The 25,637-nt window shown below is 32.4% G+C and overlaps 3 non-coding genes and 2 pseudogenes across 3 annotated transcripts; 3 read left to right on the top strand and 2 right to left on the bottom strand.

Annotated features, from left to right (window-relative positions):
• The first annotated feature begins 5,686 nt into the window (after window positions 1-5,686).
• LOC114188426 lies at window positions 5,687-6,464 on the top strand (annotated as a pseudogene).
• A 756-nt stretch (window positions 6,465-7,220) lies between these two features.
• On the bottom strand, window positions 7,221-7,381 carry LOC114189344. The gene has a single exon (XR_003605647.1). It is a non-coding gene; the product is annotated as a U1 spliceosomal RNA (small nuclear RNA).
• Window positions 7,382-8,561: 1,180 nt separating this feature from the next.
• On the bottom strand, window positions 8,562-8,687 carry LOC114189278 (annotated as a pseudogene).
• Window positions 8,688-24,162: 15,475 nt separating this feature from the next.
• LOC114189372 lies at window positions 24,163-24,322 on the top strand. Its single transcript, XR_003605675.1, has one exon. It is a non-coding gene; the product is annotated as a U1 spliceosomal RNA (small nuclear RNA).
• Window positions 24,323-25,001: 679 nt separating this feature from the next.
• On the top strand, window positions 25,002-25,161 carry LOC114189269. The gene has a single exon (XR_003605587.1). It is a non-coding gene; the product is annotated as a U1 spliceosomal RNA (small nuclear RNA).
• Window positions 25,162-25,637: the final 476 nt, after the last annotated feature.

Here is a 25,637-nt window from a genome sequence, read left to right as displayed (position 1 = left end):
TCGCATTCTATGTGCCGTGATTGGATTATTGCTTCTTGATTAAATTCTGAATGGTGGCAATTTCGCATTAATTTGGATGATATATTGGGTTGGAATGGATGATTCTGAATGGCATTTGTCATTATAATTACATTGGTATCGATTGAATGGTTGTGGTACAATTTTTGGGTATGATTTAACATGGTTTTAGGTAAAATGCGTGTGTGACAGTGAGGGAACTCTGCAAGTCTCGCCCAAGCGAGTTTATCTCGTCTAGGCGAGAGTTGCAAAACCTCACGTCTGGTTTGGGTTGCGCTGTCGCCCAGGCGACCTTTGTTTGGTGTTGAGCGACTTAGTCTCACTCAGGCGAGGGACAGCTCGCCTAAGCGAGGTCGCGAGGAAACTTAGACGCTTTTTGAGCGCGATATCTCGCCTAGGCGAGAAGTATTGGTGTTTTGAGCGACTCTGTCTCGCTCAGGCGAGAGACATTCGCCTGAGCGAGGTCGCGATGAGAAATGACGTTGTTTAGGTTCCTCGTTTAGGCGAGGGGTGGATGTTACTTTGAGCGATGGTGCAGCTCGCCCAGGCGAGGGAATCTCGCCTAAGCGAGATAATGTGAGATTGTGGTTGTTCTAAGCTCGCCCAAGCGAGGCGAACTAGCCTAAGCGAAGCAGAGCTTGGGCGAGGGTCCCTAGCTTAAGCGAGTTTATGTGATTTACTATGTTTTTATGTGCTTGTGAATGTCTTTTGGCTGTTTATACTAAGGTTAGGTTGTATATGCATGTGGTGTGGTGTTTGGGCTTGAAGGACTAAGTCCATTAGGAGTCTGGGATGTGCTCGGAGGTTGGACACATGATGGGCATGGAACTGGTTGAGTTCCCGTCGGCTACTAATGGGCTAGGAGTCCTTAGTATGGTGATTGCATGTGTCGGGCGCACGATGGGCAAGGAATTGATATGTTCCCGTCGGCTACTACTGGGCGAGGAGTCCATAGTATGGTGATTGCGTGCGTGCCAGGGTCCAAGTATGAGACTTGGATGTTTTACTACAAACGAGGAGTCTGTAGGGCAGGACTATGAGCGGGATAGGCTCATAAGGTTGGACCACGAATGAGTTAGTTTCGTGGGAGCACAGGGAAGTCCCAAGACCTAGTTCATGCATATGACTCATGAAGGACTATGAGGTCATGGTTGGGTGATTTGGAAATTATGAGTTTTGTACTTATGTTGTTTTGGGTGGGGAAACATGTTTATTTCATATATTTGTTTATACTTTATTGTGCATAGCTCACCCTATCTGTGTGTGTGTGGCGATGATCGGATACCTTGTTATCCGGGAGCAGACGATTTGGCAAGTGAGCCAGGAGACGCTTAGACTCGGAGCGTGGGCTAGCTTGGGATTTTTGTACATATATTTATTATTTTAGTTTTGAGATAATTATGTAACCATTTCGGGAGCCATTGAATTTTAATTCCATTTTATTATTATGGAGTCCTGGTGTACCACAGTTATATTAAAGTTGTAAATTTCCCGTGTTTTGGGGAAATAGTTTTCTTAAATGTGGACTTTAATTTTAATTTGGAATTATTTATTAAATATTCGTAATATTCCTTAGGATGTTACATTTCACGTAAACTGTCGCAACATGAATTTCATGTGATCAGAAACTTTTAGTCTATTAAATTTGCAAAAACAACACATAAATTTCACTTCAAATTGTCACTACACTCAAATTATGTGACCTGGTGCATTTTTAATTGACTGACTCTGAATTTTTATATGTTGATTTCATTTATGCTGATGTGGATTTGCTCGAATTGCATTCAATTGATAGACCCAGTCAAATTACTCATCATATGACATTGATTAGACTGTAGTAGCAACAATAACAACTAGTGCATCAACTAAAAACCAATTTTGCATATTGCATTGACCATAAAGCACTTTAATTATATGATTCCCAATGTGTATGCATTTGTTATGAACTGTTTTGAGTTGATAGCATAAAAAATGCTTGGGAAACATCTTACTTTATGCTTTAATACTGATTCCAGAACATTTAATTGGTTATGATTCCCTGTACTACATTGAATCCACAATATTTGTGCAAATTAATTGACTGATTTTATTATCAACATGTTGATTCTATAAATACATGCAAAAACATTATGCATTTGCACTCATATCTGCTAGTAAGAGCCAAACCTAGATTTACCATGTCTCGTAGACAAAGAACAACCCCGTCAAATGAAGAAAACTCCATCCTACCTACTCTATCCTTTCCCGTTGCCTTGAATCATGGAAAGCTTGAAGTTTGGTTCGAAGGCCATGAAGATAGGATCCAAACCTTCTTGATTAAGATCACTAGGAAGCACATGATCATTCCTAAGGTGTTGTGTCTATCATGGTTGAGGGCAAAGAACTTTGGGACTATAGAACAACACTTCAAGTCTAAAATATTTAAGGCTTTTGTTGAACTTTTGGGCTAGATCTATCTGGACTTGGCGAAGGTCTTCTATGACAACCCCAAGTTCAGCAATGGCATCCTCAAATCAAGGGTTAAAGGTGTTGACATGCAGATCACTAGGAAAACATGGAAAGATGTTGCTTGCCTAAGGCAAATGGGTGTGCAAATTCACAAGGGTGAAATAACTATTATGGATGAATTCAATAAAGTCCAATATTTCAACTAATGTGTGCGAAATCAAAGTAATCAAACTCGCAATTTTCATGTGGGAAGGGTTTGTTTGGAGGAAAGGTTGCTAGCCATGGTGTTGACTAAAATTATCATGCCTAGGGGGAGCAATCATTCAACCTTGAATGAAGGTGACTTGGTGGTGATGTATTGCATCCAAAATGGTGTGGTGGTTGATTGGATATACACCATCTATGGTCACATGTTTAAAGCAAAGAGACTCACTGATTTCAAGCTACCATATGTGGTTCTCATCTCCAAGTTCATTGAGCATTTTGGTGTTGATGTGGAAGAAAAGATTGAGGAGTCCACTGGCCTGTTGAACCATGTTTCCACAATCAATATGCACAAGATGGGTTTCACAAAAATATGTAACACATGGCTGGTTGAAGGAGAAGAAGCTGCAAACATTGAAGTTGGAGCCAATGATCATGAGGCTGAAACTGGTGGAGCAAACCTAGGAGAAGATGATGTCTCTGATCCACAATCCATGGCCATTGAGATCTATCAACCTCCTAAGAACACTAGACCTGTATATTCCCAGTTTGAGAGGATGGTTCTAAACAAACTTCAAGACTTGAACATGTCACCAAATGCTCACCATGCATAGGTTAAAAATTATATTTGAAGGAGTTGATAGATAAAGATTATGGTAACTAATGTAAGCCTTTTTTTTTTCTTTCCTTTGTTGTCCCAGAGGTGTGGGCCTGGCCCTTCGTAGGCCCAAGGGCAGCCCTTCTGAAGGACACCCTACCTTGCTACAAACCCCTCCATTCTCCTCATTCCTCAGTTTTTAATTTTTTCAGAAACAGCAACTCCACACCTCTGCTCTCTGCTAGGGCACACCAGCCGCACGTCTCCGAGCTACCAAAACCCTTCCTTTTCCCAGGTTCCAGCTCTTTCCTAACTCCGGGAGCTGTGGTGCCCTTAGTTTCGAATTTGTTGCTTTGGTTGTTCTCCAGAACAGGTAAGGGAAGTTAGACTCATCGGTCCTAAGTATTCTTGGCTGCTTAGGTCGATTTTATATTTATGTGCGTGCCTAGTATGCTTTATTGGATGAAATGAAGTTGCATGTGTATTTGGGCGTTGATCTGGGCTGTTTTCGCTACTGCATGTGTGCTGACAGTGGTGAGACCTGTTAATCTCACCCAAGCGAGCTCGTCTCGCCTAGGCGAGAATAACAGGGCTTTTGCTTAAGGTTCTGCTTCGAGAACTCGCCTAGGCGGCCATTTTCGTTTTTGACCGACGCCTAGTCTCGCTCAGGCGAAAAGGCCTCGCCTGAGCGAGATCTCGTGAAACCTCCACTGTCGCGCGTCTCGCCTGGGCGAGAATTCGCTGTTTCTGTGAGGACAGCTTCTCGCCTGAGCGAGTTCGCGAAGGCGTGCTCTGTTTTCCTAGCTGTTTGGATGGTCTGTTGCATGCCTTGGTTAGGTTATCCTTCCTAAATAAGATGTACATAAATATGCTTGGGTGTTTGAATTTTGTGAGTTTAATTGGCATGATTGGTATGTGGTTTATCATGGATTGTGGGTTTGTAGTAACTTGACATGAGAATTGGATAAATGACCAAAATGAGCTGGGAATTGTATGAGAAACATGATTCTGAATGTGAGATAGGCGTAATTCCATGAGTCCCATGGGGAGACTTCATGGTGGTGTGTAGTGTATATATTAAGATAAGGATTCAAGTAAGGACCGCATCCCGAAACTCTGAAAGGGTCAGTGAGTCTCAAGTAGAGCAAACTGACCCAAGTGGTGAGAGTAGCGGGAGGCCCTAGTCTATGGCAGGATAATGGCCTTAGACGTTTAAAGGCTAACCTTATGCGTGGTAGGGTGAAACCCATTGGCAATGGCTCTGCAGAGCAGTAGAGGCCACCACAAGTGCAAGCGTCCAGTGAATCCGATCTTAATTATGTATCCGGATAATCGAGTCATAGTGTTTTGCTTGCTTGTCATAACATGAATTATGTGCCTCTGTGTTGTATGTCTGGGAATGTTTATGCACTTCTTCCTTTATACCATGATAAGTCTTATATTGCACTAGCTTACCCTTGCATTTTGTGTTGTTTCTATTATGTTTTCTCTTTTGCGATGATCACCTTCGGGTGGGAGCAGATGAGAGGGAGGTACGAGATGGATCCGGGAGACGCAGCGGTGCGGCCTAGATTTCCTTGTCTGGATGTCTTAGGAGTAGTTTCATGGCCATGAGGCCTTTTGTATTAGTTGCCTTAGTGGCAACCTTTTTGCAAAACTGTTGCACCCTTTTAAATTTCCTTTTGCTTAGGACTATGTGCTATGCCTAAGTTTCCTTTTAAGTAATTCTGGATGACTGTAATAGTTATCTTTCCTACGTTTTATATTTCTCTGAGTGCTTCTCGTTATTGTGATCTTGTGACGTTTTATTTAGTAGTAATATCTTTCTAAAATGGGATGTCATAACTAATTTATATAAAAATTTAATTTAATTTATTTCAATTTTTACTTTTTATCATTATTTATCTAAAAAGTTTTAACTCAATGAATAAACGATATTGCCGAGTGATTTGCTAAATAGTTGAATTTTGTAGTGAAGTGCATTTATTTATGGAATACTAGTAAAATTCTAATTAAAAGGATTATAACTTTAGAAATTTAATTACGAACTTTGAAAGTTTCTTGACTTGTTTAAAACTTCTAAGTAGCTTTAGCATTAATGTGGTACAAATATAGATTGGTTGGAAGTATGCATGATAGTGTGATGAGAGAATAACGGGAAAAGTTGCGTTTTTGGATTGAATGGTGAGGTTGCCATGCTTAGAGGTTTTGGATTTAAGTTTGTTGAGATACAATTCTCATATTTCCACGTGCTGTGTATATCCTTTGTCAAACAGTGTTGATCAAATTGATACACAAAGGGTGCTAGGATATGTTCTTTTCATGGATGGGAAAAAAACTAAGCTGCCTTATCCTTTGGAGAAGTTTCATGCTGAAGTGGCTGGCAGGAGCTTCCATGATGGACGTTTTATACAGATGATGAGAGAAAAAGTTGTTGCTCTGCAATTGTAGTCCTTAATATATTTTGATTGTGAATTTAATTATTAAAATTATTTACAGGGCAAGAAAATAAGCCTAAAAAATTACTAATTTTTAATTGAAATTATTGTTTGAAGTGTTCTTTTTTGCCTGATAATATTGTCTGGTTTGTTTACTATTCAGTGTACGAATGGAGTAGGGCACTGTGACATCTCTTCTTGAACAGGATAACAAAACTGTTGTGGGGGTCCAGTACAGAACTAAAGGTGGTGAACAACTTAAAGCATATGCTCCCCTCACAGTTATTTGCGATGGCTGTTTCTCAAATCCGCGTCGGTCTCTTTGCCACCCCAAGGTTGAAATGTCTTCAAAATAGTTGAGTGACAATACTTTCCTTTTAGTGACACCATATATCGTGCTTATGATCAATTCAGACACAGTTTGTAGATGTTATGAAATCTGGAGGATTTGATTCATCAGTTTTGCACAAGTTTTGGCTCCCCTAATATGGTATTAGCCACTTGCCAGGTTGAAGTACCCTCCTCTTTCGTGGGTTTAGTTCTGGAGAATTGTCAACTCTCATGGGCATGTTATTCAAGTTTATCCTTCCCCTATCTTATTTTATCGTATCAGCAGCATTGAGGTTCGCTGCTTAGTTGATATACCAGGTCCAAAAGTCCCTCTTATTTGGAGCGGCATGGCCAATTACCTGAAAAAAGAAAATTATATTACTTGTGGTACATTCATATACCTGTGGAATAATTGTACACTATGGTGAGCATTAAACTCTTAAACAAAATCAAATCAAAAGTAAAATTTATTTTTTCATTTTTTGCAATCGAAAGTAAAATGAGTTTTTGATACAGTATTTGAGCATTAAAAGTAAATCAGCTATAAGAAAGTAACCATCAAGCAAAACATTAGTTCTTTTAATGTGTACTACTTGTAATCTTATATATTTTCATTTTTCTAGTATCAGTTTGAGTACTTTCGTGTTGTACCAAAACAAAACATAAACTAGACTGGCCTTACCGGTTTAGCAATCGAAACATAAACTAGAATAGCTTCTCCTTAAACTGGCATAGATTTTTTTTTGTTGTAGAAAGATTTTGCATTTCCTCATATCCATTCTGATTGTAAGGTTTAATGTTTTTGGATTTTAATAATTGAACAAAATTTACCTAATAAAATATAGAAACTATAAAAAAAATAAAAAATAATAACTCAATGTGAATACTACAATAAATTAACCTTCAACCTTTAATATGAATAGTTAAATTGGATAGTACTATCAAATGACATAATTGGTGACTACAAAACATAAGAATCCCGCTTAGAAGAGCATATAAGCAATCAAAAACAAAATAAAAAACAATATACACAGACTGAACCAACACAAACGGAGATTTATACTAAAATAGAGAAGAACTTAAAGACTGTTGGAAAATGTGAACTACATAGACAACATAACACTTAGGATCATAGATAAATCTGAATAAACCTAAATTTCAAAAACAAAACTTATGACTGAAATGTAGGGGTCGCGCGAACGCAGACCCCCTCTACCACAAATTATGACGTAGGCTCTGCCATTTGGGCAGACCTTAGAGCAACAACCTTCCCAAGTGCAATGGAAGTCACTGTCCTAGACCATGGACCTTCTTGATCACCCATTGACCCTGTCCAGGTAAGTATGTTGCATAACCAACCACACTTTTCTTTTGTATCACAAGCTCCGCACTTCTCACTACTCTTTTAGTGATGTGGGACTCCAAATATCTTTGAAAACAAACCTCTCATTAACTTCATCACCTCTGCCACCAAATACATTAACATACCTTGCTTCCTGGTTAGGATAATAAACTATTTGAAAATACCAACTTGTAACAACAAAGTATAGATAAAATTGACCTTGCACTTGTACCATAGAATGATTAAATGATTCTTCATTTAGGATACATCAACTGCAAAGTGCAATCTTATGGTGGGATTACAAAATTAAATATTTCAAAGAGAAATGATTGAATTTGTTGTAAAACAATTAATTACTTAACATGGCAATCTATGAAATGAGAATATGAATCCAACATAGACAACAAAACAAGTGCATGTCTTTCTTCTTTTTCCTGTTTTTGAAGGTTAATTTTTTTAATTAAATTCAAAATAACTATTTCAGATTTGATTAATTTTTTTCCATGTGCTACATGAGATAAAGAAAACACTTTTTCCACGTTAAATGCAATCATTGTCTATAAACTAGAGTAATTTTGAAGAATCAGAACTATTTCAAAGCTAAAAGCTAAATAATGAAAACACATAAATATAAAGCTTTTAAATCTTCATAACTTGTGAATTTCAACTTATGATTTGACATTTTGTTGCAAAACTTATAAGTGTCCTATATAAAATGTTTAGTACTCCACCAATCAAACCAGAAAGAACATGTACCGAGTATTACATATAGGAACAAAAGCAAAAGGCTAAATAAACAATAAAAGAAAAATATATCTATTGTAGATAATATAATGTGATAAAAAAAGTGATATCATTAGTTAGATATTTAAAAATAATGAATATATCCCAAAAATATATTAATGTTCTTTTTGCTCTTCTATATACCATTAAACAAATTCAAACGACAATTTTAGTAACTAACTTAAAAGTTAAGTGGACCTTTATTCAACCTGAACCTAAATTTTAATGATGTTGTCTATATTGATTACTTGCATAAAATAAATTCGAAACTGAGAGGTCAACAAAAATCTATATATAAAATCAGTAATAAATGAATTAAAATGTATTAAAAGATAATAAATTAGTAAATTAAAATGCATAGTAATGTCACTTGCTTTTGTAGAAAATGTTGAGCAATAATGAAGGAGTTGCGCAAATGCAAAGTCTACTACCACAAATTATGATGTAGGTTCTACCATTTTGGAAGACCTTAAGGCAATATACCTCAAAGTGCAATGAAAGTCACTACCTTAGTCTAGGTAAGTATGTTGGACCTACATACACACTTCTTTTTTTATATCTCTTGATTTTCATTACTTAATATACCCTAAACAATGTGAGACTTTACACACTTGTATACTCTCCACTTGTACCAACTTCACCATTTTCTTATACATATGTTACTTTGCACGAGTACAAAGCTCATTCGATTTTTATAAAGAATTATAAAACCAACATACATCAAGAAATTGTTATTGCCAAAAAAATAATGAATGATGAGTTGATGAGAAATAACAAGTGAATACTACGTTATTCATAAGATGTAGGAGGAAACAAGGTTATATAATTACACACTTGTATACTCTCCACCTGTACCAAGTTGACCATTTTCTTATACATATGTTACTTTGCACGAGTACAAAGCTCCTTTGATTTTTATAAATAATTACAAATACAACCAAAATACATCAAGAAATTGTTATTATCAAAAAAATAATGAATGATGAGTTGGTGAGAAATAACAATTGAATACTCCATTATTCACAAGATGTAGGAGGAAACAAGGTATTTTGATGCTTGCATGGTTTCACATATTTTTGAGAATCATAAGTTTTTGAGAGGCTAAAACCAAGGTACTAGTAGTGACTAGTTTCATAGACATAAAGTTCTTGCATGTGCTTTCTACTTGTAGTAAAATGGATGTAGATCCTCTAAAATGATCCATTCAACTTAGAGAGTAAAATCAATAACGTTAATAATTGATACTGCATTTATACATAAATTTCTCATTAGTGATTGAAATGGCTTTTATCATTTTACTCACTTTAGATAAATTAGATCCTAGTAAAATATTTTGATACACTAAAAATAATGTGGTAATAAGTGGAATTCATTCTTATGCTAGTCATGTGGGTTGTCTGCAATGTGTTGTATACATTATTATTTTTGTTGGATTTTTCAAATGCATGCATTATCCTTATTCATGAAAAACTCTACCAAGGATAAATATTCTTAACAAGAGTAAGAGAAAAAAATGCATTTTCTTTTTCTTTTCTAAGCACTTATTTCACCTCAATTTATTTTAGACAGATGTTAGTTTTGTGCATTTTGAAAATCATCTCAGAAAAAATGGAATTGTTAGGAAGATCGTTTCCTACTGATGGAACTTCAGTGAGGTATAAAAACTAATTGATAAGAAGGTATATAACAAATGTGTTGTTTGTTGCCCCATAGAAGGCTAAAAAGATTATGGACTAATAGGATTTTTTTTTATTGAATGATGATAAATTGCCACCGTTGAATCTCAAATATAATTCCTAGTCCTTATGATAATCATGTTACTTACCCTTTTATTTAGAAGTAATGCATCCATTAATGAAGCTATTATCCTTTTTCCAATATTTTTCAAAATAAAATAATTTTCCCTACCCAAAAAGAAAAAAAAAAACATGACAGCTATGGGATTTGAACCCACACCCTTTCAAACTAGAACCTAAATCTAGTGCCGTAAACCACTCAGCCAAATTATCCTTCAATATTGACAATTGGGCTTGTAAATTTTATATTTTATTTACTTTTAAACATAACAAATTAATTTGCACTTTTTTAAGGAAGAAAATGAACATATTATGAATAAATTAGATCACGTGATATTAAATGGGATAAGTTTGTCACAATGGTGCAATTTAAGTGAGATATTATCCAAATTGGCATGTTTTGAAAAAAAAATATGTGCATGACTGAGTCTTGCTTACATGACATGACTGATGACTCCTCAAATTGAACTTATGTTTAGTCAAACATAACTCCATTGTGTTGTCATCGTGTTCACAACAAAACATTGAGAAAGACATCTTTTGAAAACAAGAATGGAGTTGTCACCATAATTTATCAAGAAAAACTACATAAAAAATGGTATCTGAAAATAGATTTAGGTTTGTTCTAAGATGGTCCCTTTTAATTAAACTTGAAAAATTAATTTAGTTGTTAAAATATTTTTTTCTGCAAAAATCAAACAAACAATTTTTATATTTTTTATTAAAAAAATATTTATATGGATCTGACAAGGATTGAATTTGCTCCAACTTAGTCTTGTTCACAATAAGAAATAAGAGTTATGTAGTTCTTTATTAAAAAAACAAATATTTTGTGGTTGTTGATATTTTTAAAATTTGAAGTCTTTTCTATTTTTTGAAATTTTAATACTTTTTTATAATTCGCGTTGTAACACCTCTTTCGAGTTGTCACGTGTAAATTTTTTTCTCCTTTCAAACCAACAAAAATACTATGATACCATCCTATAAATAGGAACTTCGTAAATACTTGTCCAAGTTCATTCAAATAAAACCTCATAAATACGAAAAACATCTAAAAAGGTTCCTATTACAATTATTTTAAACCACGAAAATTCAAAGGAAAATCCAACATAAAAGAAATCCAAATGTTTTTTCAAAAGCTTTCAAAAACTCCCAAAGTTCTCCTCAGCATGTCTCCTCACACCTATGCATTTGCACCAACATCTATGACAACATTTTCTCCTATATAACACTCATATTATATGATTATCGCACAAACACAACAATGCAATGCAACTCACCTCATGATCACAAATGTGTTACATAAATTTAACCAAGTCATATTACCACCAAGTAATATCAATCAAATTATATTACCACCAAGTACTATCAATATAATATGTCATTCTCTTATATCTATCCACTATCACAACGGTCAAATGAAAGAACAACGTGTTACCGATCGAAAAAATCAATTTTACCAAAACTGTGCAGACTAGAAAAATACACACTTGCCAGAATACGGAAAACAACATTTTGGCATATTAAAATGAACATGTTTCAATACAACCAAGTCTCTAGAATACACAACAAAAATTTTGATCATCCCATCATCAAATGAATAGAGCCTAGAATCATTCCCATATTCAAAAGTTCCAATTCTTTGTCCTCATTCATTAAAATTGATACAACCTTCAGAGTTCAAATAATAATGAGAAAAAAAATACATTACACTTGTAATCCTCTTAACATTGGACTCACTTACCTTATATTCACTTAATGAGCATTCTCCTATTAAATCAAAATTATAATCACCACTTAATATTTACAATTTAGTACATAACCACTTAATTAAACTGTAGGGATTGAGAGCCTTAATTTCTTTCTTGGGTGATCTGATATAAAAACTCCTTACATCTTTCATAATCTCATGATTAAGCATGGGAAGCTTAATGGCCTTGTTGTTCTTCTAATTGTGGGTTGTGAAAGGGCTATTTTGAAAATCTCTTCAGTGATTATATCTACAATGTCCACCATATAGCCTCTCATGATGCAATAAAGCAATTGTGCTTTGTCAAAAGTTATGCCAGACACATGCGAACTTGGAAGAATGCTGGTAAACACAAAGGTCACCCCAAATCTGAGTGATAGTCTTCATATTTTCGTTGTTCCGCCTTTAGGGTTGACCATTCTTCTCCAAACTCAAATGAGCATTCAGCCACACATTATAACTCTATTATTTGTTGTACAATTATATCTCTCATCGTGCAATGGAACTCAATTATTTTCTCATCTTCCATGAGCATATTAATCGACAAATACTTCCTTATAGTCTACCGACCATAATGCACCTTTGATAAGTGTCAAGTTTTAGTAAATTTACATATCATTTAGACATTTATCCTGCATGATTTTAATATAAATCTTAGTAAAACAACCCCATTTACCTTTAATTACTGAATAAGGAGTAGAGAAGTTATAAAAAGTTGAAATTAATATGTTTGTGTGATTTTTGCATGTAAAATGAAGGAAATTATGGTTGGTGTGGCTGAGAGGTAGAAATGGTGTTAAGCGCCACAAAGGTAGTTCTCTAAACTCTTTGTACTACACTTGATTCAATATATTATGTTCTTGTTTTATGTGTTGGTTATTTGATTTGCTTTTATTGCTTTGATGACTTGGCCAATCATCATACTTCATCAACACTAGATAATAGTGAGAACTGGTTTAATGTTTAGATCCAATTAAATCTTCTAATGCTTGGGATATACTAGAGATGGATATGCAATTTTAGTTGGTTTAAAGAGTCTTGTTCTTAAAGCATGGGTTCCTCCACTTGGATGGGAATCATCATGCGTATGGCACCCTTCGGTTCTAATACTACAAACATGAGGTTATAATGACTTTTAAGAGTATTTCCATGACTACTAAGACAAAAAACATAACTTATAGATCAAGGGTAGTGCAGTCGTGTGAGTGAAATCAAGTTCAATCCCAAGATCTTAATGAACATCACTTATCAGTTATCACATATCACTTATCACCTATCTTTATTACTATTCAAACTTTTATTTCGAACAATCAAACATTTGTCATTTTGTTATTGCAAAATTGAATAGATTATAAATTACTAATTTATCAAACTAAATCCCTATGGATATGGCCTTGTTATGCTACAATCAAATCAAATCACTTGCTGGATAAGTTAGCCCTTTAACCAGCAGTCAACAAGTGTTTGGTGCCGTTGTTAGGGGATTTGTGCTGATATAACTAGTAATTTGTAATCAGTTTGAGTTTGTTGTAAACTTTTGTAAATATGTGCATACTTGTAAAGTTCACTAACATTTCCTTTGAAAATCTGTTCATATCTTCTAAAAATAAACTTGTAAAATCTACACAGTTTTATTTTTTTTCTTTTCTAAAGTGTCTTTTTTCATGTTTCTATTTTACTCTCCAAAAAATATCAAACAAGAGGTAAGTTCAAATGATACATATTTGTATTACTATTTGAAAATTTTGGCTATTTGCTGCTATTGAAGGGACTTTTTTGTTTTACAAAAAATATGTTTTTTAGTGTAAAATTGAAATATGGCAGCTTTGACCTTTGTTGTTTATTTGATGCATAACTTTCTCCACAATTATCCAGTTGAGCTAGTCCTTTTTCTCATTATATTCTTTACTCAATGATCTTTAATTTGAATATAAGAACATATTTTTTGGAGTTTTGTGAAAGATGCAAATTAATTTCAAAATTAGCAGATAGATTGCATAGGATAACTTTGACCTATAGTGCTTGTTTGATGCATAACTTTCTCCACATTTATCCAATTGAGCTGATTCTTTTTGTGTTACATTATTGATTCAATTATCTTTAATTTGAATATAATTACATATCTTTTATACATTTGTGGAAGATGCGGTTTTGAAAAGAAACAAACAAACAAATTGCATAGGTGTTGATTTGTGTTTGAAGTGGATTTAAGATTTTTAACTTATGGTACTAGATGTTGTGATTTAAGTCCAATTCTGAGCATTGAACTTAAAGGAAAAAATTGAATGAAAGTTGGATAGAAAATAAAAGACTTGTTGTAGGCAACTAAAAGTTCAACTTGGCAAGTTAAAATCATAACTGATCAAGGATACTTGTTGGTGCAGTTTTGATGACCTGTCAAAGCTTTGGTTCAGCAAAACTAGTCCTACAATTTAGTAATTAGTGTAGGCAAGCTAAATTTTTCTAAACCTTATAGCAATACTGATGAATCCACCCCGAGGATTATAGGTTGGGCCATAGATTAAGCCCATTTTCTTTATCCGTATGAATTAAATAAATACTTGTTTTTGGCCTTATACTTTTCTTGGGCCATAATTTTGTGCTATCTTTAATTGTTTTGTTTATTTTTTAAGTGGACCAGAAATATTTTCAAGACAACAACCTTGATATGAAAGTGTATGAGTGGACTAGGCCTGCATTGTGACACATCAAGCTTCATGAGTGTTTGGGCCGAGGGCTTTCCAATAGCCCAATTAACAGCTCTGCAACCTCTTTACGCGTAGCCAACGTATGCAACCTGCAACGCACAAAAGGCTTCATAATTCATATTTGGCCTAAAACCAGTAGCCCAATACACTCCAGCGTATGTATCACATTCACGAGGGCTTCCCAAAGAATGAATCTCCTCTACTAGGGTTCCTCTCGTCACGCACCTTCACACCAACTGCTAGGATTTTGTCTCTTCCTTAACGCACATACTTAGGGTTCCAGATCTCACTTTCTTGGCTAGGGTTTTGCTTTTGTTTACACGTGCTACTCACCCTTAGATACTAGGATAATGTTTAGACCTTGTTCATGTTTTTCTTTTAGTTTACTTTCTTGGCTGCCTTTCATCGATAAAAAGGGCAAACCATTTGTTTGTAATTTTCAGCTTTGATTAATTGAGAGGTTTATACCCATATTTTCATAGCTCCCATTCCTAGTATCCATTCCTAGTAGAGGTTTTACTTCCTAGGGTTCCAAAACTAGTGAGAATCTGAGAGGTTCCCCCACACAAGAGAGTTGAGCCTTCTGCTGCGTTTTGAAGGTGTTCTGCGTGAATTGATCGGAGGAACGCCGATTGGAGTGGACATTTGGTGAATTCCGTGACAGAGCGTCTCCATTAAATACTTACAATTTTTCACAGGATTGTAAAAATAAAAGAGAAGAATATGGATGAAAGCAAGGGAAACAATATCCTTCATTACATGAAAGAACTAACAAACTGGAGGATACTTTGGACAAATTCATACAATTCTCAATATCTGACTAGAGTAACACTGAAGCATCAATAAAAAAATTGAAATCACAAGTTGCACAGTTGGCTAAACAAATTGCAAATCAGTTGAGAAGCAAATTCTCTACCAAACACACAAACCAAAGCCAAAGAATTTTGCCAATCAATCAATTCAAAAACTTCAAGGATTGTTGATGGTTTGGCTGAGAATGGGGATTGTGATATAATTGTAATAGGTGTCGAGCTAAAGATATTAATCAAACGCTCTTAGGATGTAGTCCAATGTTTCATTAATCTTATTTCTGTTTTCCTTTTTCTTGGTTTTTGAGTTCTTGATATTTGTGTATCATTTTGTTTTGAACTTCTTTTAAAAAGAAAACATTTTTCTCTCTAATGTGTTTTATTGTGCGAAAGATTTTATCTTTGAATAATCTAGAATGGAAAACTAAGAATGGAGCGAAGAAAGATAAAATATCTTCTTCAACAAGTGAGATGGATGATCAAACAGATAGAGGAGATGGCAAAATCATCATTTGGGGCTATGTTGCAGGGCCTTACACTTTAAAGTGATTGTGTCATGCACCTAACTCTTAGAAAATTTTCTAGATTTGTCATTCCACCTGCTACAAGAAAAGTAGAAACTAAACTTGCATTTCTTAACCTAATTCTTCATATTTATTTTCAGGTAAAGATCATGAATATCCCTTAGCTAACCTTGAAACATTTTATGAAGTTTGCGCAAACAAAGGGAATTGGAATAAGGGGATTTTGAATCCTTGACTAGCACTTAAAGGACGCAATTAGCCAGTACTAAAGTTGGCAAACCAAGTCAAGGATCTAAACTAGAAACACAATTTACTAGTACTGAAGTTGGCCATGTAGTTAAAGAAACATAATTGGCCAATATTGAAGCTGGACAAATAGTCAAAGAACTAAAGTCGTACTAGAAGAAGAGGATGTTGAAGCCTCTAAATTTTAAGATGAAGAGTTCTTTGACAAAGATATTCACTCTAGTAGTTAAGCAATGGAAGAATCTGATGGAGAGCAAGAATGAGCCAAAAACAGAGTTCCTTTTCAAATTTTCTACATTTTAAATTCTTTTTTTAGAATAGTTTTTTTATACATAGTCTACATGTTTTTAGGAGTTACTTTTGGAACATGGTTGGACTAGGAACTAAGAAAACACAAAACTAAATACACTCTTTGTAATCCATTTTGAAAAATTAGGGAGTGTAAGGAAGGAAAGATTGAAAAACCATTAGTGCTTAATGAGAATATGACACATTGTAAGACAATTAATGGCTAGGAGTTAGCATAGAAAAGTGAACATGCCTTGTGAGATGAGTGAGCCAAATAGTTCATGGGAGATTGAGAGAAACAACTAAGTAATTGAGCCATTAGTTTTGTGTTGAATTTTTTATGTTCATTAAGCATGTTCAACATAGAAATGATCTAGGAAAAATTTTATTGTAAATATTTTGTATAAACCAAAGCCAAACAACCGCCCAACATGATTTTGAATATAAAAAATACCCTTTTCGAACGTTGGCCTAAAACATACACCCTAAGTCTAAAATGTAGGTAATCTAACCCTTCTTACTGATGATAAATATTCAACAAATGTGTGTGTGCCATGAAAGGAAATGGTAAGTTGTAAAGTGGATGAAAAGGAACAAAGTTGGGGTATGTAAAACCAAACCCAAAAATGCATATTGTAATCAAAGCAAATTGAAATTGAGACATCTCAACCAGAAAAAGAATGTACTAAATCAATACAATGAAAGGTGTGCTCAAAGGAAATGTCATTGAAAAAGAAAATGAGATGCAAGAGAATAATAAGGTTGGAACAAACTTAGACTCATGGCACTTGCATGTTGTTTGTTTTCTTTTTTAGGAGTGAGTCTTGAACATCTTGAAAAACAAATAACTTTTGATAGCCTAACCACGTTACAAGCCCAAAAGACGTTAGTGATCTTTTCAAATGTGTGTATATGGTAGTTAAAAATGAAATACAAAGCTAAGTGGACAGTTGCAAAGTTGCCAGAGCAGACACTTTGAACACCTGAGAGGATACAATTCTGCACTTTAAAATTGAAAATCCATTGAGAGACTCTATATTGTGATTGCATTCATTTTAGCATTTTGTGTTAAATTAAAAAGTGTCAAAATTATAGTTCTTAAGCCAAGCATGATCAAATTTTTGGAAACCATTCTATAGAAGTGTTTAGGCTTTTCTTGGGACAAGCAAAGAGCTAAAGTTGGGGTACGTGATAAATGTCTAGTTTTAGTAAAATTGCATATCATTTAGACACTTATCTTGCATGATTTTAACATAAATCTTAGTAAAATAACCCATTTTACCTTTAATGATAGAATCAAGAGTAAAGAAGTTATAAAAAGTTAAAATTGATATGTTTATGGTTTTTTGCATGTAAAATGAAGAAAATTGTGGCTGATGCGACTAAGCGGTAGAAAAGATGCTGAGGTGGGAGTTGTAGTTGTGGTTGTCCTACCCGTTGATGCAACAACGTGGAAAAGGCGTTTGAGTTGAGAAAGAGGAGTCCTCTATAGTTTCCACAACCATAAGGTTGGGTGCCCTTCTCTTTTTGGGTGGAGCTGCAATAGCTTTCCCTTTCTTGGAGGTAGGAACCTCATAAGTTGTCTGTCTCTTTGGTGCCATCTACAAAAGAATCACAATTATGAACATCCACACCTTATACACGACAATCAATCCACTATTTTCTTCATAGTTTCATAAAATGCGACTTCCATGCTCTTTTAATTCCCCAAACTTTTAGAAATAACATGATCAAGAATCAAAACATGAATTTTAAGCACACTCAAGGATGATATATATACTTCAAGTCAGTTCTCCATTTACGAAGCCAACATGCAACCTTAAAAACACAATCTTTATTCAAAAACAAGAGAACACAATTTTTGAGTCATCTTTGTACTTGTTGTGATTGTTCAAAAACTAATGGCTCTAAAATCTTTTAGCACAAATGAATTTGATGTGTAGAGATTTGATGAAGATATTGCATAAAGACTTGATAAGGTTATGAAGGATTGATGGATATTGATGAAGACTCAATAACATGATGAAGACTTCAAGAAATGGTGTGTTGATCAAGCATGAAGTGTGCTTTATTTTGCTATTATGTGATGATCTTGAAACTTGAAGATTTAAGTTTAACCTAAAGACGTTTTGACATGGAATAACTGACTTGTGTCTTTTAGTCTATTAAAAGGTTTTTTAACATGGTAATTGACTGATTGTTATTGTTTTGTTATTAAGATATTTAATTAGCTAAATTATCATTTACTTAGTTGATTTCACTTAAGTCAAGCGAAATCAACAGATTCAACAGATAAATCAACATGTTGAATATGCTAACAAACAAACAAACTATAAAGTCTAGTTTTTAAGGGAGATCAGTAACACTTCATAATTTGAGCGCGAAATATGTGTGAATCTTTTCGAAAACTTGTTCTTTTTGAACTACATAGTCTTGCAGCTGTTTGTGATTGATTCTTGGAGCCTTGGAGACTTGTTGGCTTGGAGTTGGTGCCTTGAAGAAAGCATTTGGTTAGCTAGGGAGAGCCATCTCCAAGGTTTAGTCTTTCTTGGATACCTGGGTGTAATCTAGCATGACAATAACCTAGTGCTCAAATAGGTTGGTTAGTTATTTAAATTGTGTTTGTAGTTAGGGTTTGAGTAAGGAGGTTAATTAAGTTGATTATATATATATATATATATATATTACACTCATGTATAAAACATCTGGCATAAAAAAATTTCTTACCTTTTTAGTTATTTCTTGAAACACAAAGGTGGATGTGAGAGACATGTTAAAATTTGTCATTATATCATAATTGGATTATTTATGATTTATTTATATAATTCTACAATTATGGTATATTAGAGGCCCAAATGTATGAGATAACTAATTAAAACTTGATTTTTTCTAATAATGTAATAGAAAAGAAAAAAATAATTATGGAGTTAGTCTAATAATTAATAAATATATTTTAGAATTTTAAAAATTTTAAAAACATTTCAAATAAATTTTGGCGGTTTTTAAGTATGAAAATATGATATATTTTGTGGCGGTTTTTAACTATAAAAATATGACATATTATATGTAGGTTTTTAACCGTAAAAATATGATATATTTGTGGTGGTTTTTTACCGTCAAAATATGATATATTTTTTGTCAATTTTTAACCTTTAAAATATGATATATTTTGTGGTCGTTTTTAACTATTAAAACATGATAAAATATAATCAATTAGATTACATTTTGTACTGATTTTTAATCGTTGTTATTTTTTTTTCTTTTCTGACAACAATAACTGTAGTTAGAATATTTTTGTCACAAACTATTTTTTACTTTTGTAATTGTGATGGATACTTTTTTTTTAACCATCGGAAATTTCATTTTTAACGATTTTTAACCGCTAAAATTTGTAATTTTAACCTTCACAAATATCAATGTTTTTTGTATTGATAATCTTCTCTTTTTATTTCAAAATTACTTTAATAAATACTAATTGTATAAAACAAGTGTTTTTCTTAGAAAATAAAATTAACCCAATAGTATTGATATATGTTTACATTATCATCTCATATTGTGCTTTTTGTAAAACTATCCATCTAGTCGCTCACACAACATTATATTCTAAATGGCATGAATTATAAAAAAAATATTAAAATCTTAAAAATAAAAAGGACTTCAAATTTTAAAAATATCAACATACAAATAGCTTTTCTTTAATAAATAACTACATAATCCTAATTTCTGATTGTGAATGAAAATAAGTTGGATTATATTTCAACGACGACTTACTCATGTACATAATGTTTTCAAAACTTGCCCATTTGGATAATATCCCATTAAAATTGTACCACTATGACAAACTTATCCCATTTACTTCCACCTAGTCTAATTTATTCATAATCTCTTCATTTTCTTCCTTAATAAAGTAAGTGCAAATTATTTTGTTATTTAGGCCGGTTGTATGATTGAGAGATGGTAAATTTGGGCCGGTTGTGACAATTTAATTCATGATTACATGACAGTGTAGGACTTCATGAGTATCCCATTCAATGCATAAATCTAGAATTGAGTGTTGAATAGTTTATGTCAAAATTATAAAGTTGATGAATTGATCATGTATGATATATTGTGAAATGTTCAAGCCTAGTAATTCTGGTTATGTAAAATAGTTTATATTACGTGATGGCCATATAAAATACTATTAACTTACCCTGTTTCCTGTGTTGGGTTATAGGTTATCCACTTGCAATGATCATATGTTGTACGTAAGCATATGATAGTGCATGTAAAGATCCTCAACAATGAGATAGCTCAAGAGTGATATAGACAGAAAGGGGTTGCATATGTATAGTTTTTTTTTTTATGTTTTGCATATTTCCTCTAATTTAGAATACTTTTATGTTTTTTTTGTGTGTAAAACTTTATTGTGTAACTTGTGAGGAGTATGATAATACACAATTCATATACTATGTAGTTGTTTTGCTTATATATAAAATTTCAAAAACATTAATATAGTACAATGATTCTATTAAAATTGGAATTACATTTATAATTTTATAAAATAAGTCTTTTACTCTGAAATAAAATTAATGCACTAGTATTGATATATAGTTTACATTATCATCTCATATTGTGCATTTCGTAAAAGTATCAAGCATAGTCGCTCACACTACATTATACTCTAAATAGCGTCAATTATAAAAAAGATATTGAAATATCAAAAAATAGAAAAACTTCAAATTTGAAAAATATCAACAACCATTAAATAACTTTTTTAATAAAGAATTACATAATCCTGATTTCTTATTGTAATGAGATTACGTTGAGCAAAGTCAATCATTATCGGATCCACATAAATATTTGTTTGAAAAAATATAAAAAAATTTTGTTGATTTTTGGAGAAAAAAATATATTTTAACAACTAAATTAATTTTGCAAGTTTAATTAAAAGGAACCATCTTAGAACAAACCTAAATCTAGTTTCGCATACCACTTCCTATGTAGGTTTTTTTTTTGTAGTTTTTCTTGATAAATTATGGTGACAACTCCATTCTTTTTTCAAAAGATGTCTTTCTCAATGTGTTTGCCATGCAAGTAGGACTTAGTCATGTACATAATTTTTTCAACACTTGCCCATCTGGATAATATCTCATTTAAATTGCACCATTGTGAGAAACATTTCCATTTAATATCACATGATCTAATTTATTCATAATCTCTTCATTTTCTTCCTTAATAAAGTAAGTGCAAATTATTTTATTATGTTTAAAAGTAAATAAAATATAAAATTTACCTAAAGCCATGCTTGTGATTTACATATACCAATAATACAAAATGTAAAGAAAAATATTTAATGTAAATAAAAAATAAAAATCACCTTAATTTTATCTTGTCTCTTAGTTTTGTATTGGAAAAAAAAGCTAATAGCTTTATTAATGGATGCATTACTTCTAAATAAAAGGGTAAGTAACATATGATTATCATAAGGACTAGGAATTATATTTGAGATTCAATGGTGGCAATTTACCATCAATAAATACAAAAAAATCCTTTAATCCATAATCTTTTTAGCCTTCTATGGGGCAACAAACAACACCTTTATTATATACCTTCTTATGAATTAGTTTGTGCACCTCACTGAAGTTCCATGAGTAGGAAACGATCTGCCAAACAATTCCATTTTTTCTGACATGATTTTCAAAATGTGCAAAACTAATATCTGTCTAAAATAAATGGTTAAATTACTCTTTTAGTCCTTGTATTTCTTTAGTGTCACACCAGTCCTCCAACTTTTCATTGTCTCAATTTGGTCCTTGTTTTTGTAAAAATGATTCAATTTGATCCTTGCCGTTAATTTTGACCAAACGGTGTTAAAGTCAACGCCACATGTCAATTTCTGGTTTTTTTGAATTTTTCAATTTTTTGAATTTTTGAATTTTTTTTATTTTTACACGTGTCACTTCACAATTGTGCCACATGTCAAAATGATTCAATTTGGTACCTATATTTGTTTTTAGCTTTAATTTAGTCCCAATTTTTTTAAAAATGAAGCAATATTGTCTCTCTTTAAATTGAAACTCATTTTACTTTTTGTATAAATCTTATGATGATATTCTTACTAAAATTTACATTTTTATTAAATATTTGTAGAAATATTTTTAAACAAGTTTTTTTAGTTTTATTATTAAAAAAAGTTAAATCCCAAACTTAATTTCAACAATTAACAATTTTATCATAAAAGTATCATATTATACAAACTTAGTGAAGATTAAAAATTAAATAACTATTGTCACACATAAGTTTAGGAACTAAATTTCAAGTTCAAAACAAAACTAAAATTTAATGATTTATATAGAATTTAAAGTTAATTTAAAATATTTCTAGAAAGATTTAATAAAAACGTTAATTTTATTAGGAATATCACCATAACATTTATAAAAAAGTAAATTTAGTGTCAATTTAAGGAGGGGCAATATTGTTTCATTTTTACAAAAATTGGGACTAAATTGATACTAAAAACATATATAGGGACTAGATTGAATCATTTTGACACGTGGCACAACCGTGAAGTGACATGTGTAAAAAATAAAAAAAAATTCAAAAAAACAAGAAATTGACACTTGATGTTGACTTTAACTTCATCTAGTCAAACTAACGGTAATGACTAAATTGAATCATTTTTTAGAAAATGACGACCAAACTAACATTACTTGACAAATAGAAGGACCGAAAGAGTAATTGAACCAAAATAAATTGATGTGAAATAAGTGCTTAGAAAAGAAAAAGAAAATGCGGTTTTTTCCCTTACCCTTGTTAAAGAATATTAATCCATGGCAAAGTTTTTCATGAATAAGGATAATGCATGCATTTGAAAAATCCAACAAAAATAATAATGTACACAACATATTGGAGACAATCCATAGGACTAGCATGAGAATGAATTCCAATTATTAATACATTAGTTTCAATGTATCAAATTATTTTACTAGGATTTGATTCATCTAGAGTGAGTAAAATGATATAAGCCATTTCAATCACTAATGAAAAATTTATGTATATGAATATGAATGCAATATCAACTATTAAGATTATTGATTTTACTCTCTAAGTTGAATGACTCATTTTAGAGGATCTAGATCTATTTTACTACAGGTAGAAAGCAAGTAAAATTTATGAAGATACCACAATTCTTGTCATAAGAACTTTAGGTCTATGAAACTAGTCACTACTAGTACCTTGCTTTTAGCCTCTCAAAATCTTATGATTTTCAAAAATATGTGAAACCATGCAAGCATCAATTTTCACATGCACTACCCGATTACCATCTGGTTGCGAGACAATTTTAATAGCTTACAATATCAAAATTTTGAAATTATATAACCTTTTTTCCTCCTACATCTTATTAATAATGTAGTATTCACTTATTATTTCTCACAAACTCAACATTGATTATTTTTTTGGCAATAAAAATTTCTCCATGTATTTTGGTTGTAATTGTAATTCTTTATAAAAATCAAAGGAGCTTTGTACTCGTGCAAAGTAACATATGTATAAGAAAATGGTCAAGTTGGTATAGGCGGAGAGTATACAAGTGTGTAACTATATAACCTTGTTTCGTCCTATCTTATGAATAACGTAGTATGCACTTGTTATTTCTCACCAACCTAACATTCATTATTTGTTTGGCCATAACAATTTCTTGATGTATTTTTGTTGTAATTGTAATTCTTTATAAAAATCGAAGGTGCTTTGTACTTGTGCAAAGTAGCATATGTATAAGAAAATGGTCAAGTTGGTACAGGTGGAGAGTATACAAGAGTGTAAAGTCCCATATTGTTTAGGGTATATTAATTAATGAAAATCAAGAGATATAAAAAAGAAGTGTGTGTAGGTCCAACATACTTACCTAGATGGGGTCTATGGTTGATCATGAAGGCTCGTGGCCTAAGGTAGTGACTTTCATTGCACTCTTGGGGTATGCTACCTTAAGGTATGCCAAAATGGTAGAGCCTACACCATAATTTGTGGTAATGGAGTTTGTGTTTGCGCAACTCCTTTATTGTAGCTCAACATTTTCTACAGAAGCTAAAGCAAGTGATATTACTATGCACTTTAATTTACATTATAATGTCTAGATATTATATATTATCTATTTCAAAAGAACTTTGGCCACAATGTATAGAGAAAATAAAATATGGTGTGTGAATTTCAAATAAATGTCCTATCTTCTAATCTATTTGAGTGAAATAAAAATATGCATTGGAATAAATGTATTATTAATTTACTACTAAGTCATTGTCTTTTAATAACATTTGATTCATTTATTACTGATTTTATATATAGATTTATGTTGACGTCTCAGTTTTGAATTTATTGTATGTAAGTAATCAATATAGACAACATCATTAAAATTTAGGTTCAGGTTGAATAAATGTACACTTAACTTTTAAGTTAGTTACTGAAATAGTCATATGAATTTGTTTAACGATATATACAAGAGCAAAAAGAACATTAATATATTTTTGGGATATATTCATTATTTTTAAATATTTAACTAATGATATCACTTTTAATTTTTTTTATAACATTATATTATCTACAATAGATATATTCTTCTCTTATTGTTTATTTAGCCTTTTGTTCTTTTGTCTATATGTTTTACTCAGTACATCACTGAAAAAGTAGTGAGAAGTGTGGAGGTTGTGGTACAAAAGAAAAGTATGGATGGTTATGGAACATACTTACTTGGACGAGATTAATGGGTGATCAAGAAGGGCCATTGTTTAGGACAGTGACATCCATTGCACTTAGGAAGTGTGTTGCTCTAAGGGCTGCCCAAGTGGTGGAGCCTACGTCAAAATTTGTGGCAGAGGAGGCCTAAGTTTTTGCGATCCCTACATTCCATTCATAAGTTTTGTTTTGTTTGTGAAATTTAGGTTTATTCATATTTATCTATGATCTTAAGTGTTGTGTTATTTATGTAGTTCAGGTTTTCCCACAGTCTTTAAGGTTGAAGGTTAATTTATTATAGTATTCACATTGAGTTTTTATTTGTTACTTTTTTTTGTAGTTTCTATATTTTATTAGGTAAATTTTGTTCATTGATTAAAATCCAGAAACATTAAAACTTACAATCATATTGGATATGAGGATGTGCAAAATCTTTCTACAACGAAAAAAATCTATGCCAGACAAGTATTTAGAGAGAAGTGTCTTTAATCTTGGAACAAAAAAGTTGAAGCTAGTCTAGTTTATGTTTCCTTTTGGTAAACCTTTGATGCTTTCACACTGCCATAGTGTAATCTAAAGTTTATTAGACTTTTTATTTCTAATCATTTACTGATCTATATTTTGTGTTCAAATGCACAAACAA

This window comes from Vigna unguiculata, chromosome 6 (assembly GCF_004118075.2).
Source record: "Vigna unguiculata cultivar IT97K-499-35 chromosome 6, ASM411807v1, whole genome shotgun sequence".
Classification (NCBI taxonomy): domain Eukaryota; kingdom Viridiplantae; phylum Streptophyta; class Magnoliopsida; order Fabales; family Fabaceae; genus Vigna; species Vigna unguiculata.
Note: the sequence above shows the minus strand (reverse complement) of the source record. Positions and strands in the feature narration are given on the sequence as shown.